This window comes from Mauremys mutica, chromosome 4 (assembly GCF_020497125.1).
Source record: "Mauremys mutica isolate MM-2020 ecotype Southern chromosome 4, ASM2049712v1, whole genome shotgun sequence".
NCBI classification, from domain to species: domain Eukaryota; kingdom Metazoa; phylum Chordata; order Testudines; family Geoemydidae; genus Mauremys; species Mauremys mutica.
The window spans coordinates 6,737,271-6,751,463 of NC_059075.1; the positions used below are offsets into that span (position 1 = coordinate 6,737,271).

The window sequence follows — 14,193 nt, forward strand, 5'->3', positions numbered from 1 at the left end:
TTCTGGCCTCAGATTTAGGGACTTGCTCATCTCCATTCAATGAGCACTCTTGTTTTCTGCTGCACTGAGCACTAAGGAAAAAATGCCTTCTCCACACGGACTCACAAAGGAGCTGCACACCTATTTTACTTTGGCTCCTCTGGGACCCCTTCTCTAGCATCAGTTTTTAATTCGATCTCAGCTAGTGTGTACGCAAAACAAGCTTTTATAAATCAAACTGCAACACTTTGTTACATTTACAACGCCTGGGCCTCCCTGCTTGCAGCTGCAAGTTTTGATGAAGCTGTGCACTCACAGAAGGCAAAACTGAATCAAGTTTATTAGCAACATAAAACATACTCTTCTGGGATCCAGCGGTATAACTGTGTTTTTGCATGGGCCCAATCCTGCTTCGGTAAAGCCAGTGGCAGAACTCCTGCAAAGGGACCAGGAGCAGGGCCTATTTAACGCTTCCCTGCATAGTCAGCAGCAGCAGCAAAAATAAAGATCTCAAAACCTGAGTGGGTGGTCTTTGCAAAGTAGGGTTTGGGGCTTTCGTTTGCTGCTAAAAAATGTGCGTTGTTTACCTCATGGTAACTACCACTTGTGATGAGCCATCCTGAGGTAAAAACACATTTTCATTCAAATATGTCAAAAATATACACATCAGGCTACACGAATACCCTTACCCTACCCTTACCTTTCACTAGTTGTTCATTATTGACAGGCGGGAGGCCAGGGCTGAGAAAAAACAATAATTGCACTTGTAAAATTAGTATTTTTACAACTAAATCTGCTATCAATCTCCTAAGGCAGTGTTTTGTTGGCCAGCTGCTACTGGTAAAATTCTGACCGAGCCTTCGTAACATTTAAATAAATAAAATAAATAATCTCACTGCCGATAAAATCAGGAAAAATGTGAGGTCAGAGATGGCAGTGTCATGAAGCAATCCTGCCAAGCTCATACTCGTATGAGACTCGTCCTAGGAATGACGTCATGTATAGCATCCCCCCTTGGCTGGTAATAACTGGAAGGCCGCCATCTTTTGTTTACAGTCCAGCATGCTCAGTCTTTTAGTGCTTTCACTCCTTTTTTTCTTCCTTTGCTTAAGTGTTCGCGTGTTTTCTTCTTTTGATCTGTACATACGTACAATTGTGTATTTTAGTGCGCACTCTGCTTTCTGCTTCATGCGTTATCCATGCTTCAAATGACTGAGTTTGCAGGTGATCATCTTATGGACTTGGGTCGAGTGGATCGTGAGGAGGATAAATCTGTGTTGGCTTCCCTCCCTCAGTTTGTTGTCACTCTGTGTCTCTGAGGTGTTTACTCGGGATTAATTAGTGGTCCTGGGGGAGACAGAGGATAGAGAAGCAAATGCAAAGGGAGATGTCTGGCTAGAAAAAAAGACAGAGATTTTCTGCTCCGCGGGTTTGGAGCGCACAAGATAATATTTTATTATAGGTAGTATGCTATGTACAAATTCTTATATATACTTATAAATCACATATCATATGCATAATACATTGTATGTTTCTAGGTTTCAGAGTAGCAGCTGTGTTGGTCTGCATCCGCAAAAAGAACAGGAGTACTTGTAGCACCTTAGAGACTAACAAATTTATTGGACATAAGCTTTCGTGGGCTACAGCTCACTTTATCAGATGCATAGGCTGGAACATATAGTAACGCATATTGAATCTATTTCCCCATATTAAGTATCCTCACACCTTCTTGTCAACTGTCTAAAATGGGCCATCTTGATTATCACTACAAACGTTTTTTCTCTCCTGCTAATAGCTCATCTTAATTAATTAGCCTCTTACAGTTGGTATGGCTACTTCTACTTTTTCATATTCTCTGTATGTATATATATCTTCTTACTATATGTTCCAGTCTATGCATCCGATGAAGTGGGCTGTAGCCCATGAAAGCTTATGCTCAAATAAATTTGTTAGTCTCTAAAGTGCCACAAGTCCTCCTGTTCTTTTTGTGTATTTTTATACTATGGCAAAAGAAAAATCCCAATAATTCATTGCTTCATAGCAACAATTAAATTGCAATAAACATTTGTAAATATATTTTAATAGTCTGGATAAACTTTGTATTTCCCTAACAAAATTAATCAAACAGTTTTTCATTTATTCTTATGAAAAGAAGGATAATTTTCCTTATTCGTGGTGTAAAATATATATATATACATACACACACACACATATATATATATACATACACACACACACATATATATATACATACACACACACACATATATATATACATACACACACACACAATTATTATTTTATATATATATATATATATATATATACACACACACACACACACACACACACTAAACATATTTGTTGTTGTATTGATATATCACTCAATATTTATGATATACAATAAATTTTTTTTCTGTTTTTTAAAAGTGATTTTGCAGCTTTTTTAAAATCTAATGGTAAACTGCTCAGGAGAAAGGTCATTTTTGCAACTGAAATATATCAAGAATGAATGGCGGACAACAATGCTGCAAGAAAAGCTATCTGCCCTAAGCATTCTGTGCATCGAAAGTGACAAACTCCATCGCTTATCAGTTGAGGACATCATCAAAAATCACAAAATAAAATGTTTTCAATTTCAGTATTAACACTAATGTGATGTGCAAACAGACATACTGCAGGTTCCATTAAGTAAGCTGGTCTGTGTAACTGTAACTGCTTTTGTGCTGCTGTAGATATAAAGTTTTCATATCTACTAATTAAGAAATCAGACGAAAATCTGTTAATTTGAAACTATTTTATAATGCAAACAGGCATATTGCAAGATGTGTTTTAGTTAGATTATTATTCTATTTTTAATACTTCGCCTTTGTATATATGCAAATATAAAGTGTTTGTGTTTATATATTCAATGACCTTTCTGTGAAAATAATAAATTCCTCTTTTTTTTTTTTTTTTTTTTTTAAATGATATGGGGCCTCTTACACTTGACAGTTTAGGGCCTCAAAATGTCATAACCTGGCCCTGCCCACACCCCCTGCTGGGGTTGAGCAGGGGAGTTTACTCTCAGTCAAGGCCTGCTTGTTCTTCACGGTGCGTTTACCTCAGGATAGCTCACTCCAAGGTGACAAGTACAACTGTTTTAGCAGGGATGACAAGGCCTTAGTGAATCTCACACACCCCCTGAGCTTCCTGTTTCCTGCCAAACCACAGCAAGCGATTCCAGCTAACGGATCTCAAGTCGGCAGAGCCCAAAGCAGCGTCTGGCTCAGCTGCAAACGCTGGAGCCAAGTGCCATGCGCATTCCAGGTGTAAATACACGCTTAGCCCTTCGTCTGCATAGGCAGAAAGGCACTGCCCAAAGCCCATGGACAGACACACACACCACCCGGAGGGTCACACTTACCTGAGCCCAGGCGAAAGCCTGCCCATGATCTGCCCAGTGCTCTCAGGGAGGGTTTTAGCCAGTATTAAAATATGTCTTTCTTCAGTCAAAAACATGGAGGATCCACCAGGGACCTCAGCTGCATGGAAAGATGGGAGAGAAAATAGTCTAATGGTTAAGGCACTAGATTGGGACTCAGGAGATCTCCGTGCAGGGCCTGGTTCTGCCAGACTCCCTGTGTGACATCGCTCTGTGCCTCAGTTTCCCATCTGTAAAAAAGAGAATGATTCTACCTGTGTGGACTGTACACTCTTTAGCGCCGGGCCTGCCTCTTACAATACTTAGTACAATGGGGCCATGACTCTAATAATACAAATACATTTGAATTAATTTGATAATTAAGCTTTTGGCCAATCTGCTGTCGTGAACTCTCCTGCTTGTGGCCCTTGGCTGTCTCTGGAGATTCAGGTCTCTAGGGAGGAGGCAGAGGTTGAACTGCAGGCCTGAATCACTGCTGATGTCAATCGTTATCGTCAGTGGATTAATTTATGTTGGAAGAGAAACTTGAAGTCGAATCATGAGTCAGAAATGGCAACACTCCGACGAGCGGGCTAGTTCTTTGCGCTCGTGGGCTTGTTGGGGGCTGTTCCTCACAGCAGGGAAGCGGGGGAAGACAGCAGAGAGGAGTCAAAGGCAATGAACAGCTAAAGTATTCCCAGAAGATGCAGCGCTGGATGCCAAGAACGGATTTCTTCCACAAGGCCATGATGAACTCCCTCCTCGGGCCCTGGACTTTTAGCTTCCCCCTGGCAATTGGAGTTCTTTTCTTGTAATCTCTGGAGTAGTCTTTGTTCTGTGTTTGTACAGCACCTGGCACACGGGACCCTGGTCCATCACGAGGCGCTAGTGTAATAACAATAAAGAACGCTACAGTACAAGTGGAAAACTCAATCCTGCTCCAGGTGATGCCCCCACGCCGAGCCCCATCACTGTCCCTGGGGGCTCCCTATTCCAACCCCGCTCTCAGAACTCCTCAGCCCCACGTGTTTACAGCAGAAATGTGGGCCCTGGCGATTATTCCTTGCTCTGTTATGGCTCAGGCGAGACGTCAACCTTGGACCCAGCTTGCTTTTAAAATACATTACAACTTTAACATGGCAGGTTCCAACAGAACTTCTCGGAGCGCAGGGGACTGCTTTTCTGGAGGCCTGCGAGTCACGAGAACAGTGCAATCCTGCCAGCCCGCTCACCTCCATGGTCTGCCCCCAACAAACAGGGCAGAGCCTCCTTTGGGTACTACCATGCAGCCATCTCGGGGGGGTGGGGGGGTGCTGCTGCTTAGTACATGCAGCAGGTTAGAACTCAGCCACATGCAGGGGGACAGGCCTCCAGCTGCTTTCAGAGCCGCTGGGGATTTCTCCCAGCACAGCACTTGTCTGTTTTCAGAGCCTGCACCATAAATAGCACTGCTGTTCAGCAGCCCGTCTGAGCTCTGCAGGCTGCTCACCCACGCCCCTTCCCACAGCTACATTTCTGTCTCAGGTGCAATTTAACCTTTGCTGGTGGAGACTGCAGAACGTGCCAAGAACAGGGGTTCAAAGCAGAAGATCCAAGGGACTAGAGGCCTGGAGGACACAGCTCTTCAGCAGGGCCGGCTCCAGGGCTTTTACTGCTCCAAGCAGCAAGCAAAAAAAAAAAAGCCACCATCACGATCTGCCACTCTACTGCCACTGCTTCAGTCTTCGGCAGCTGGTCCTTCGCTCCGAGAGGGACCCGCCACCGAAGACCCAGATGTGCCGCCCCTCACCGTTGGCCGCTGCAAGCAGCTGCTTGCTGGGCTGGTGCCTGGAGCCGGCCCTGCTCTTCAGGACATTTGCCTTTGCAATGTGAATCACTTTTCAAATCTTCAAAGGGCAGTGCAGCTCCGCCTCTGGGTCCGCTTGTGTCTCCACTGCTATGTTCACAGCACACAGACAGAGAAGTTTGATTTTTTTTAATCTAACATTGCAACCTCCCAGCAAGACTGTAACAACTTATTCTCAGAATCCAGAATGATATCACACAGGAATCAAAAGAGAGAGAGAGATAAAGCAGGCTGCTCCTGAAGGCAGAGGCACAATCCACCCCACCTTGCTCGAGGCTGGCTCTTTGGAGACCGCTGAAGAAAGATGTAGATCACGTGATCGCCTCTAGCCTGCAAGCAGAAACAGGATCCCCCCCTCCCCGCACACGCCACACACACAGGCTAGGTCTACATTGGGGGTGGGGGAGTCGACCTAAGATACGCAACTTCAGCTATGCAAATAGCGTAGCTGAAGTCGCGTATCTTAGGTCGATTTACCTGGTCGTGAGACGGCAGCAAGTCGACCGCTTCCACCTCTCGCACGCGGTAGAGTTCCGGAGTCGATGGCAAAGCGATCGGGGATCGATTTTATCACATCTACACTAGACACAATAAATCGATCCCCAATAGATCGATCACTACCCGCCTATTCGGTGGGTAGTGTAGACGTACCCTTAAAATGACAGCTTGTAATTCTATCAGAGTCCTCAGTACGCAATAACCACAGGGAAGGCTCTCTCACTTTCTAAGCCCTGACACTCCCTGCTAGCTGTAAATCAGCATTAGAAGCTTTTTGGATCCATTTAACCTTCAAAGCAAGTCCCTTGTGGCTGATCCAGGCTTTTCTTTGCTGGCTTTTGCATTTCTTTAGTGTTCCTTGTACAAGGAAGTTATAAGGGGAGTTTAAACTGATAAGACAAGGATTTTTCATGGGAATAGTTACTTGGAAATGTCTTTCGAGAAAGGGAAGCTCCTGCCAGGAGTTGCTCTACTCTGCAGCCCAGGGAGGAGACAGGCATCCATTCTCTGGGCTGGAAGCAGCTGGCCTCAACAATTTAAGCGTCCAATACATCCAGCGCTAGGGCAGAACACACTCAATGGGAATGAACTCAGAAAAGTGCATCCTAATGCAGCAAGGGAGCAGTGGTCCTAGACAAACAGGGCTCGGGGGACCCCGCCCTGGGATGGAGCAATGCGGCAGGACAGCTGGGGGCCAGGGTAGGCAGGGAAATGGACTGGAGCTTGCCATGCAATGTGGCTGCCATTGTGTTGCAGAGTCGTAGCCCTTCTCTCCACGGCTGTGAGGGGGCCTGCGCCTGGAATAGTGCACGCAACCTTGGCCTTGGCTGTGACCCTAAAGCTGGTTTAACTGGAGCTGGGGAATCACCCTATTGCATGTGCTCCTCCGGGGGCCCAGAGCCGGTGTGAGGCTCCCCTACTACCCCTGTCCTGGAGCTGCTCTGGCCAGACAACGGTGGGTGTGACTAGGGTTTCTTCCCACCTACCAATCAGCGGCTGTCCAGGGTCAATTAGAACAGCCTGCAGGCGGCTCTGAGTCGTGCCGGGGGCCCGGCCCAGGATCCAGGGAGCACCCCTGAGCTGTGCTGTGCGGTGCACTCCCGGGCCACAGCCAAGGAGCAGGGGCCACGCGGCTAGAAACAGGCTGGCAGGCTTGGGCAGGGCGAGGGGCAACAAGGGATATCAGGGGCTGGAGGGGTTAAAGGAGCGGGGGCCGAGTAGATGACGACTGGGCCTGGGGGAAGCGAGGAGGTGACAACCCACAAAGCCCTGGAGGGCATCAAGCCCAAGGGGAGAGGAGTTGTTGGGGGCACTACAAGGAGGTGTGTTACTAGGGTGCGAGGACGGAGTTCGGACATTAAAAGCAGCTTCCTGAATGAAGGGAACCAGCTGGGGTCCGCCAGGAATCATCCCCCAAGGAAAGGGGGCTGGGGGCCAAGGAAATGTCCTGTGGGGAACATTCCTGCATTGGTCAGGAAGGGACTCGATGCTCTAAGAGACTTTTCCCTCTGTCTTGTCGGGTTCTAAAGACGTTGTTCCGGGGATGCCAGCGCGGAGATTAACACTGGACCTGGACGGCCCAATCCTGCCACAGCACCGGGCCCCATTCACTGCGATAAAGCAACTGCAGTGCAGATGCCTTCAGTCACTCTCATTCACGACTGGCCTTTCAGCTCCCAGGGCAAAGATGCTTTGTAAACAGCTTCGTGTGCACCCCAGCCCTGCCACGCGAGATCACTTAGCAGAACGCCTGCGCTGGAAAGCAGCCACAGCAGCCAGGTGGCCTAGTCATCCATTCCTCTCCTTTCCAATTCCCCGTCCCAGCAATCGGAAAGAGAGGCATGGCTCCCAGGCAGCAGCTAGGACACAAAAAGTGTCTGAGGGTAACTTGCTCTCTCTCAGCCCTCAGCCAGTCCGTCCCTCCTCACACCCATGGGAGGATTTCATACGCAATATTGGCAGCGAGTTAAACAGTGCAGCAATGCCGATCTCTTGCCTTTCCCCACTGCCCGGTGCTTCCTGATCACTGAGGAAAAGCAATAAAGTAAAGAAGCAGCCACATCTCTCTGTGCCGAGTGAGCCAGGGAGGAGCTCTCCGTGACAACGGCAGGAGTTATTAGGCACTCAAGGAATGCATCTTCTTTCCGCAACGTTGTATAAACCTGTTTCTGCCTCACCCGAGGAAGCACAAGCGAACTGCTGATACTTGCCCTTCGTACGAGAAACAGCAGATGGTGAAGGCAGGGGAAGGTGCAACACTCATTTCCTGCTTAGCCTGATGGGGTATTAATTTCGGTTAGCAATGAGGACTAGGGTTGTGGGTATTAGACATCCTAAGATGCACATGAAAGCTGTTTGCAAAACTGAGTATTAAAGATGAGCTCCCAGATCTGTATGTTACTTTCATTGTCTAGGTGACTTCTCCCATGTGCATCACAAGTCAACAATCCAGATACTATCTGATCACTGCATCATCGAGGGTAGTAAGATGTCGCAGTCCACCCTCTAATCGACTGTGCACTCCTCCACCACACAGGTGACCGGAAGCATCACCACCCCGCAGTCACACTGCAAAGATTGGGCTAAGCCAAACTTCTGCACCGGCATGGCAGAGACTCAGAGACTCCGTGGAGCAGCATTGAAGGCAAAAGTCACCTTGCAGTCTCAGGTGCTTCTTGGCTTTGGAGAGAAGAGACAGTGAAGGGCCTTGGGGTGTGGAGCGGTATCTAAAAAGCGATTGGGTTTGCTGGCATGCTTCCCAGCTTTGCCATTTTCCTAAAAAACCAACAGCTGCACAAATAAATAAAAACTGGCAACATTCTGTCCTGACAACAGCTCCATTTCATCTCCATCAGAGACCACCCATTTAGTCCAGGGTGGAAGTTCACTGGTGTTCCCAATGGAAACATGCCTTTTGGCATTTCACAAGCTTGTCCTAAATGGGTGAATTTTCTTGAAAATTTCCACTTTTGCTTTCAATCTTTCTCGATTGGAAAAAAAAATATCTTTTTTCACACAAGTGTCTATTTCATCTCATGCTTGGGAAGAAAAGGCGATGGGGCTGCCATCAGATTCTCTGTCTATCCTGACAGTCATTCCTAGATGGGTTTGGCTAAGGAGCCGGGATATGCTTTCAGACAGACATTCGTAAAATTAAAATTATTTCATGAGCCATGCTGAATACCTTACCGCATCCTCATTCATTGCTAGTTTGTCAATGCACTTTTGTTGCAGAGGGTAAGATTCATTAACGGTTTTGCATTGGTAACTACTTAGTTAGCTATCACCAGTAGCAAACTGCTCACCATCAATCTTTCAGCAGTGGTTGGATAGTTTCCCATCAGGAATTCCATACATAGACACAGACATATCAGCTCAGCTTTGGCATTCAACGTTCTCCCTTTCGAGCTAGGCACATAAGCAGTATAGGATGCCGTCCTCATTACAGACGCCTGGCTGTAACAGAGCTTTAGACTGCTCACAAGCACCTTGCGATTTCAGTGTCTCTCACTTCATCATTCTGCAAATTCCATGCATTCTTCTGCTTCAATCGTTAGGACTCCCCTCCCTGTTGAAAAACAAACCAAGCAAACCATGGGATCGTCAGTCAAGTGGCCTGGATTTCGTTTGCATTGATTTGTCAAATTTTTCTTCCCCCCCGACTTAAAAAGCACCATAAAGATCAAGTAGTTATGGCAGTGACCTGGGAACTCGAGAAATGTGGGGTCAGTTCCCAGCTCTGTCACAGACTCTCCGGGTGATGCTGGGCTAACCACTCAATCTACTCTGCGCCTCAGCTCTCCATCTGGAAAATGGGAATAATACTTCCTTCCTCCCACCTTTGTCTGGTTAGATTGGAAGCTCCTTGGGGCAGTGACTGTCTGACAAAAAGAAGAAAGGAAAGCAGCAGAATATGGACCCTGGACTTCAGAAACGCAGACTGACTCCCTCAGGGAACTGATGGACAGGATCCCCCGGGAGACTAATATGAGGGAGAAAGGAGTCCAGGAGAGCTGGCTGTATTTTAAAGAAGTCTTATTGAGGGTGCAGGAACAAACCATCCTGATGTGCAGAAAGATCAGCAAACATAGCAGACAACCAGCTTGGTGTAATAGAGAAATCTTCGGGGAGCTTAAACACAAAAAGGGAGCTTACAAGAAGTGAAAACTTGGACAGATGACTAGGGAGGAGTATAAAAATATTGCTCAAGCACGCAGGGGTGTGATCAGGAAGGCAAAAGCACAATTGGAGTTGCAGCTAGCAAGGGATGTGATCAGCTCCCAGACTGCTGCACTGGGCAGCATGGTATGGGGAGGAGGTGAGCAGCCCTCTGTGGTGAAAGAACAGGTTAAAGGATTATTTAGAAAAGCTGAACACACACACACAAGTCCATGGAGCCGGATGCACTGCATCCGAGGGTGCTGAGGGAGTTGGCTGATGTGATTGCAGAGCCATTGGCCATTATCTTTGAAAACTTGTGGCGATCGGGGAAGGTCCCAGACGACTGGAAAAAGGCAAATATAGTGCCCATCTTTAAAAAAGGGAAGAAGGAGAATCCAGGGAACTACAGACCGGTCAGCCTCACCTCAGTCCCCAGAAATATCATGGAGCAGGTCCTCAAGGAATCCATTCTGAAGCATTTGGAGGAGAGGAAGGTGATCAGGAACGGTTAACATGGATTCACCAAGGGCAAGTCATGCCTGACCAACCTGACTGCCTTCTATGAGGAGATAACTAGCTCTGTGGATACGGGGAAAGCGGTGGATGTGATATATCTTGACTTTAGCAAAGCTTTTGATACCATCTCCCACAGTATTCTTGCTAGCAAGTTAAAGTAGTATGGATTGGATGAATGCACTGTACGGTGGATAGAAAGCTGGCTAGATTGTCAGGCTCAATGGGTAGTGATCAATGGCTCAATATCTAGTTGGCAGCTGGTATCAAGTAGAGTGCCCCAAGGTCGGTTTTGTTCATCATCTTAATTAATGATCTGGATGATGGGATGGATTTCACTCTCAGCAAGTTTGCGGGTGACACTAAGCTGGGGGGAGAGGTAGATACACTGGAGGGGAGGGATAGGGTCCAGAGTGACCTAGACAAATTGGAAGATTGAGCTAAAATAAATCTGATGAGGTTCAACGAGGACAAGTGCAGAGTCCTGCACTTAGGACGGACGATCCCAGGCATTGCTACAGGCTGGGGACTGACTGGCTAAAGCGGCAGTTCTGCAGAAAAGAACCTGGGGATAACAATGGATGAGAAGCTGGATATGAGTCAGCAGTGTGCCCTTGTTGCCAAGAAGGCTAATGGCATATTGGGCTGCATTAGTAGGAGTGTTGCCAGCAGATCCAGGGAAGTGATTATTCCCCTCTATTCGGCACTGGTGACACCACATCTGGAGTATTGCATCCAGTTTTGGGGCTCCCGCTACAGAAAGGATGTGGACATATTGGAGAGAGTCCAGCAGAGGGCAACAAAAATGATTAGGGGAATGGAGCACATGACTTATGAGAAGAGACTGAGGGAACTCGGGTTATTTAGTCTGCAGAAGAGAAGATTGAGGGGGATTTGATAGCAGCCTTCAACTACCTGAAGGGGGTTCCAAAGAGGATGGAGCTCGGCTGTTCTCAGTGGTAGCAGATGACAGAACAAGGAGTAATGGTCTCAAGTTGCAGTGTGGGAGGTCTAGGTTGGATATTAGGAAACACTATTTCACTAGGAGGGTGGTGAAGCACTGCAATGGGTTACTACCTAGGGAGGTGGTGGAATCTCCATCCTTAGAGGTTTTTAAGGCCCGGCTTGACAAAGTCCTGGCTGTGATGATTTAGTTGGGGTTGGTCCTGCTTTGAGCAGGGGTTGGACTAGATGACCTCCTGGGGTCTCTTCCAACCCTGATATTCTATGATTCTTGCTACGTCTTAATACAGCACCTCGTACAATGGGGCTTTGGCTGGGCTGGAGCCTGTGGGTGGTACCACAACACAAGTTATATCAAGATTAACCAGAATCTTCACCACATGGTGCTAAACCACCCAGCTGATAAGACGCTACACTAGTGCTTTGCCACGGTTATTTATCCCAGCCCTGTCACCGAGGTCACAATCAGAATTCACAGCACTAGATCTTCATTTGCAGGCGTTCAGGCAAGGCTGTCTCTGCTGAAAGCAAATGCCAGAGGACCATAGAAACAACTAGCAGGCTCTGTTCATGGTGTGGCACTAAAAGAGCCATTTCTCAAGATGACGAAAGCGAAGCCCGCAAGTTGAATCAACTTGGCAATGATACCCGAGACCATCCAGTTCCCACACAGAGGCATGTATATTATTACATACATTTATAAAGTGCCCATCACTACAGCACACGGATTTACGTGATTTAGTATGAAAGCAAATAGCATGTCCCAGTCAAGACAGCAAACCCACTGCGATCTGTAGCCTCTCTGAGGCATGCCCCTTTATTAAAAGATAAGCCTGGCTGTAATCAGCTCCATCTCATTCGTTATGGCCCTCAGGCTACTGGCAAGTTGTCAGTAAAATTGTCAGATGAACACAATTCCAAAGCCCCTGCTGTATTGATCTAACCAAGACAGCCTGAACTAGCTTGACCAATCAGCAGCGGTCATAAATCAGGTCAGGGTAGCACCTCCCAACTTTATACTTCGTTCTGATCTTTAAACAGTGAAGTTGAGCAAAGTTAAGAGGCAGGTAGGAAAAGACAAAAGAGATCAGGATTGAGACAGTAACTGACGACTTTCTTCTATTGGAGGGGGGAATCTATGCCCTGGGAAAATGGCTGCAGATATTATGGTGCTAGCATGAAAGTCACTCAGCGTTTAATTAATTAGGTTAAGTATATATGAGCAGCAGAGACTCAGAATTCATATTCCAGCAAGTGAAGTTAATGGGCATGGTTGGTGCTCCAACTATCTGAAACATGTGATTATTTGCATTTGTATCCAAGCACCACCACAGCACATTAAATTGTGTACTATGCACTTTGTCAGCCTGCTTCAAGCCAGATGAGTCAGAGATTTAATACAACAATTAGAACCACAAGCTCAGCAGGCCCCGCCATGGCGAGGGGCCGCTTCCCTGCTTACCTCCCGGGAAAGCTCCCTTTCCTTGCCTGGCACTTTCTATTATTTACTATTTGCATTGTGGCAGAGCCTAGAGGCCCCAGTGTCCCCCTTGTTCTGGGCACTGTACAAACACGACAAAGGGTCCCTGCCCCGAAGAATTTGCCATTTAAGTAGTGCTAATATACATCCCCGTGACTAAAGCATTCTCTGAACACGGCGTGGGGAGAGCACCTTCGTTCACAAACAGAGGCAGCCCTCCTCCGCCACAGAGGAGAGGTGGGCGGGAGGAGAGAGGCTGGGAATGCCCAGGCCTGGCCAGGGGGTGAGACAGAGAGAGGTGATGGTCCCAAGGCAGGGCGAGAGATGGAGGTGGCACCTACTGGGCTATTTCATCTCAGGTAGCACAGCCTAGCCTCGTGGCATCTCAGCACCTATTGATGAATCAGTGACATCTGTCTATCTAGCTTCTTACCTGGGTGATAGACATGATGAGGCAATGCATCCCAGTGGGGACTGTCCAAGTCGAACTTGACTGGACTGCCCTAGATCATCACGTGGTGCGGTGCCCAGAACACACCTGGGCTTTTAGAAGATGACAGCTGGAGAACGAACCCCAATGGTTGTAGTGACATGGCTAGGAGGCACACCCATTATGAAGCCAGCTAACGGAGGGCATGAGCAGGGGACATTCAAATGGTATTAGGGGCACTCCGTCATGGCCTGGCTTGCATGTTTTGCGGCCCCAGGGTTCTGCACTGTAACATATTACAGCCTGGTCAGAGCTAGTATTGGTCAGCAGTTTAATTCAGTCTGTGACAGGACCTCAGCCCCAGCCTATCCGCTGCCAGAGCTTTCTTTCAAATCTTAAGATGGACAGCGATGCTGTTGGAGAGTCTACGCAAGGCAAGCACCCCGCTTACCTCAGTTTGTGCCTGCATCAGCTCCAGGTGCACTCCAGAGCTGGGGGAAATCCAAACCACTTGTACAATCATGCAGCCTGCCTTCCTTCAAACTCTGATTGCCTGGGAATGCCGTGTCCAATGATCTACCACGCAGCCTGCCCACCAGTCACATGGCACAGTTAGACGTGTGGTCAGGGCCCGGGAACCAGGAACTCCTGTGTTTTAGTTCTGGCTCCGCTACTCAAATCACCACTCAAGTCTCAAACTCCTGTGTCTCAGGGAACATCTACACAGTAAAATACAACAAATAAAAACAAAAAAAAACCCCACAGCAGCGAGTCTCAGCGCCTCTCCCCTCCCAGGCTGCAGCCCAAGCACCTACACTGCAATTAAACAGCCCCTTAGCCTGAGCCCTGAGAACCCGAGTCAGCCGGCACAGGCCAGCCGCAGGTTTTTAACTGCAGTGTAGACAGACCCTGTGTCCCCA

General features: G+C 47.6%; 1 long non-coding RNA gene across 1 annotated transcript; it reads right to left on the reverse strand.

Annotated features, from left to right (window-relative positions):
- Positions 1–473: 473 nt before the first annotated feature.
- LOC123370277 lies at positions 474–13,977 on the reverse strand. The gene is made up of 4 exons (XR_006579349.1): positions 13,725–13,977; positions 9,032–9,294; positions 3,386–3,633; positions 474–1,374 (listed from the first exon to the last, which is right to left on the reverse strand). It is a non-coding gene; the product is annotated as an uncharacterized LOC123370277 (long non-coding RNA).
- Between the last annotated feature and the right edge of the window lie 216 nt (positions 13,978–14,193).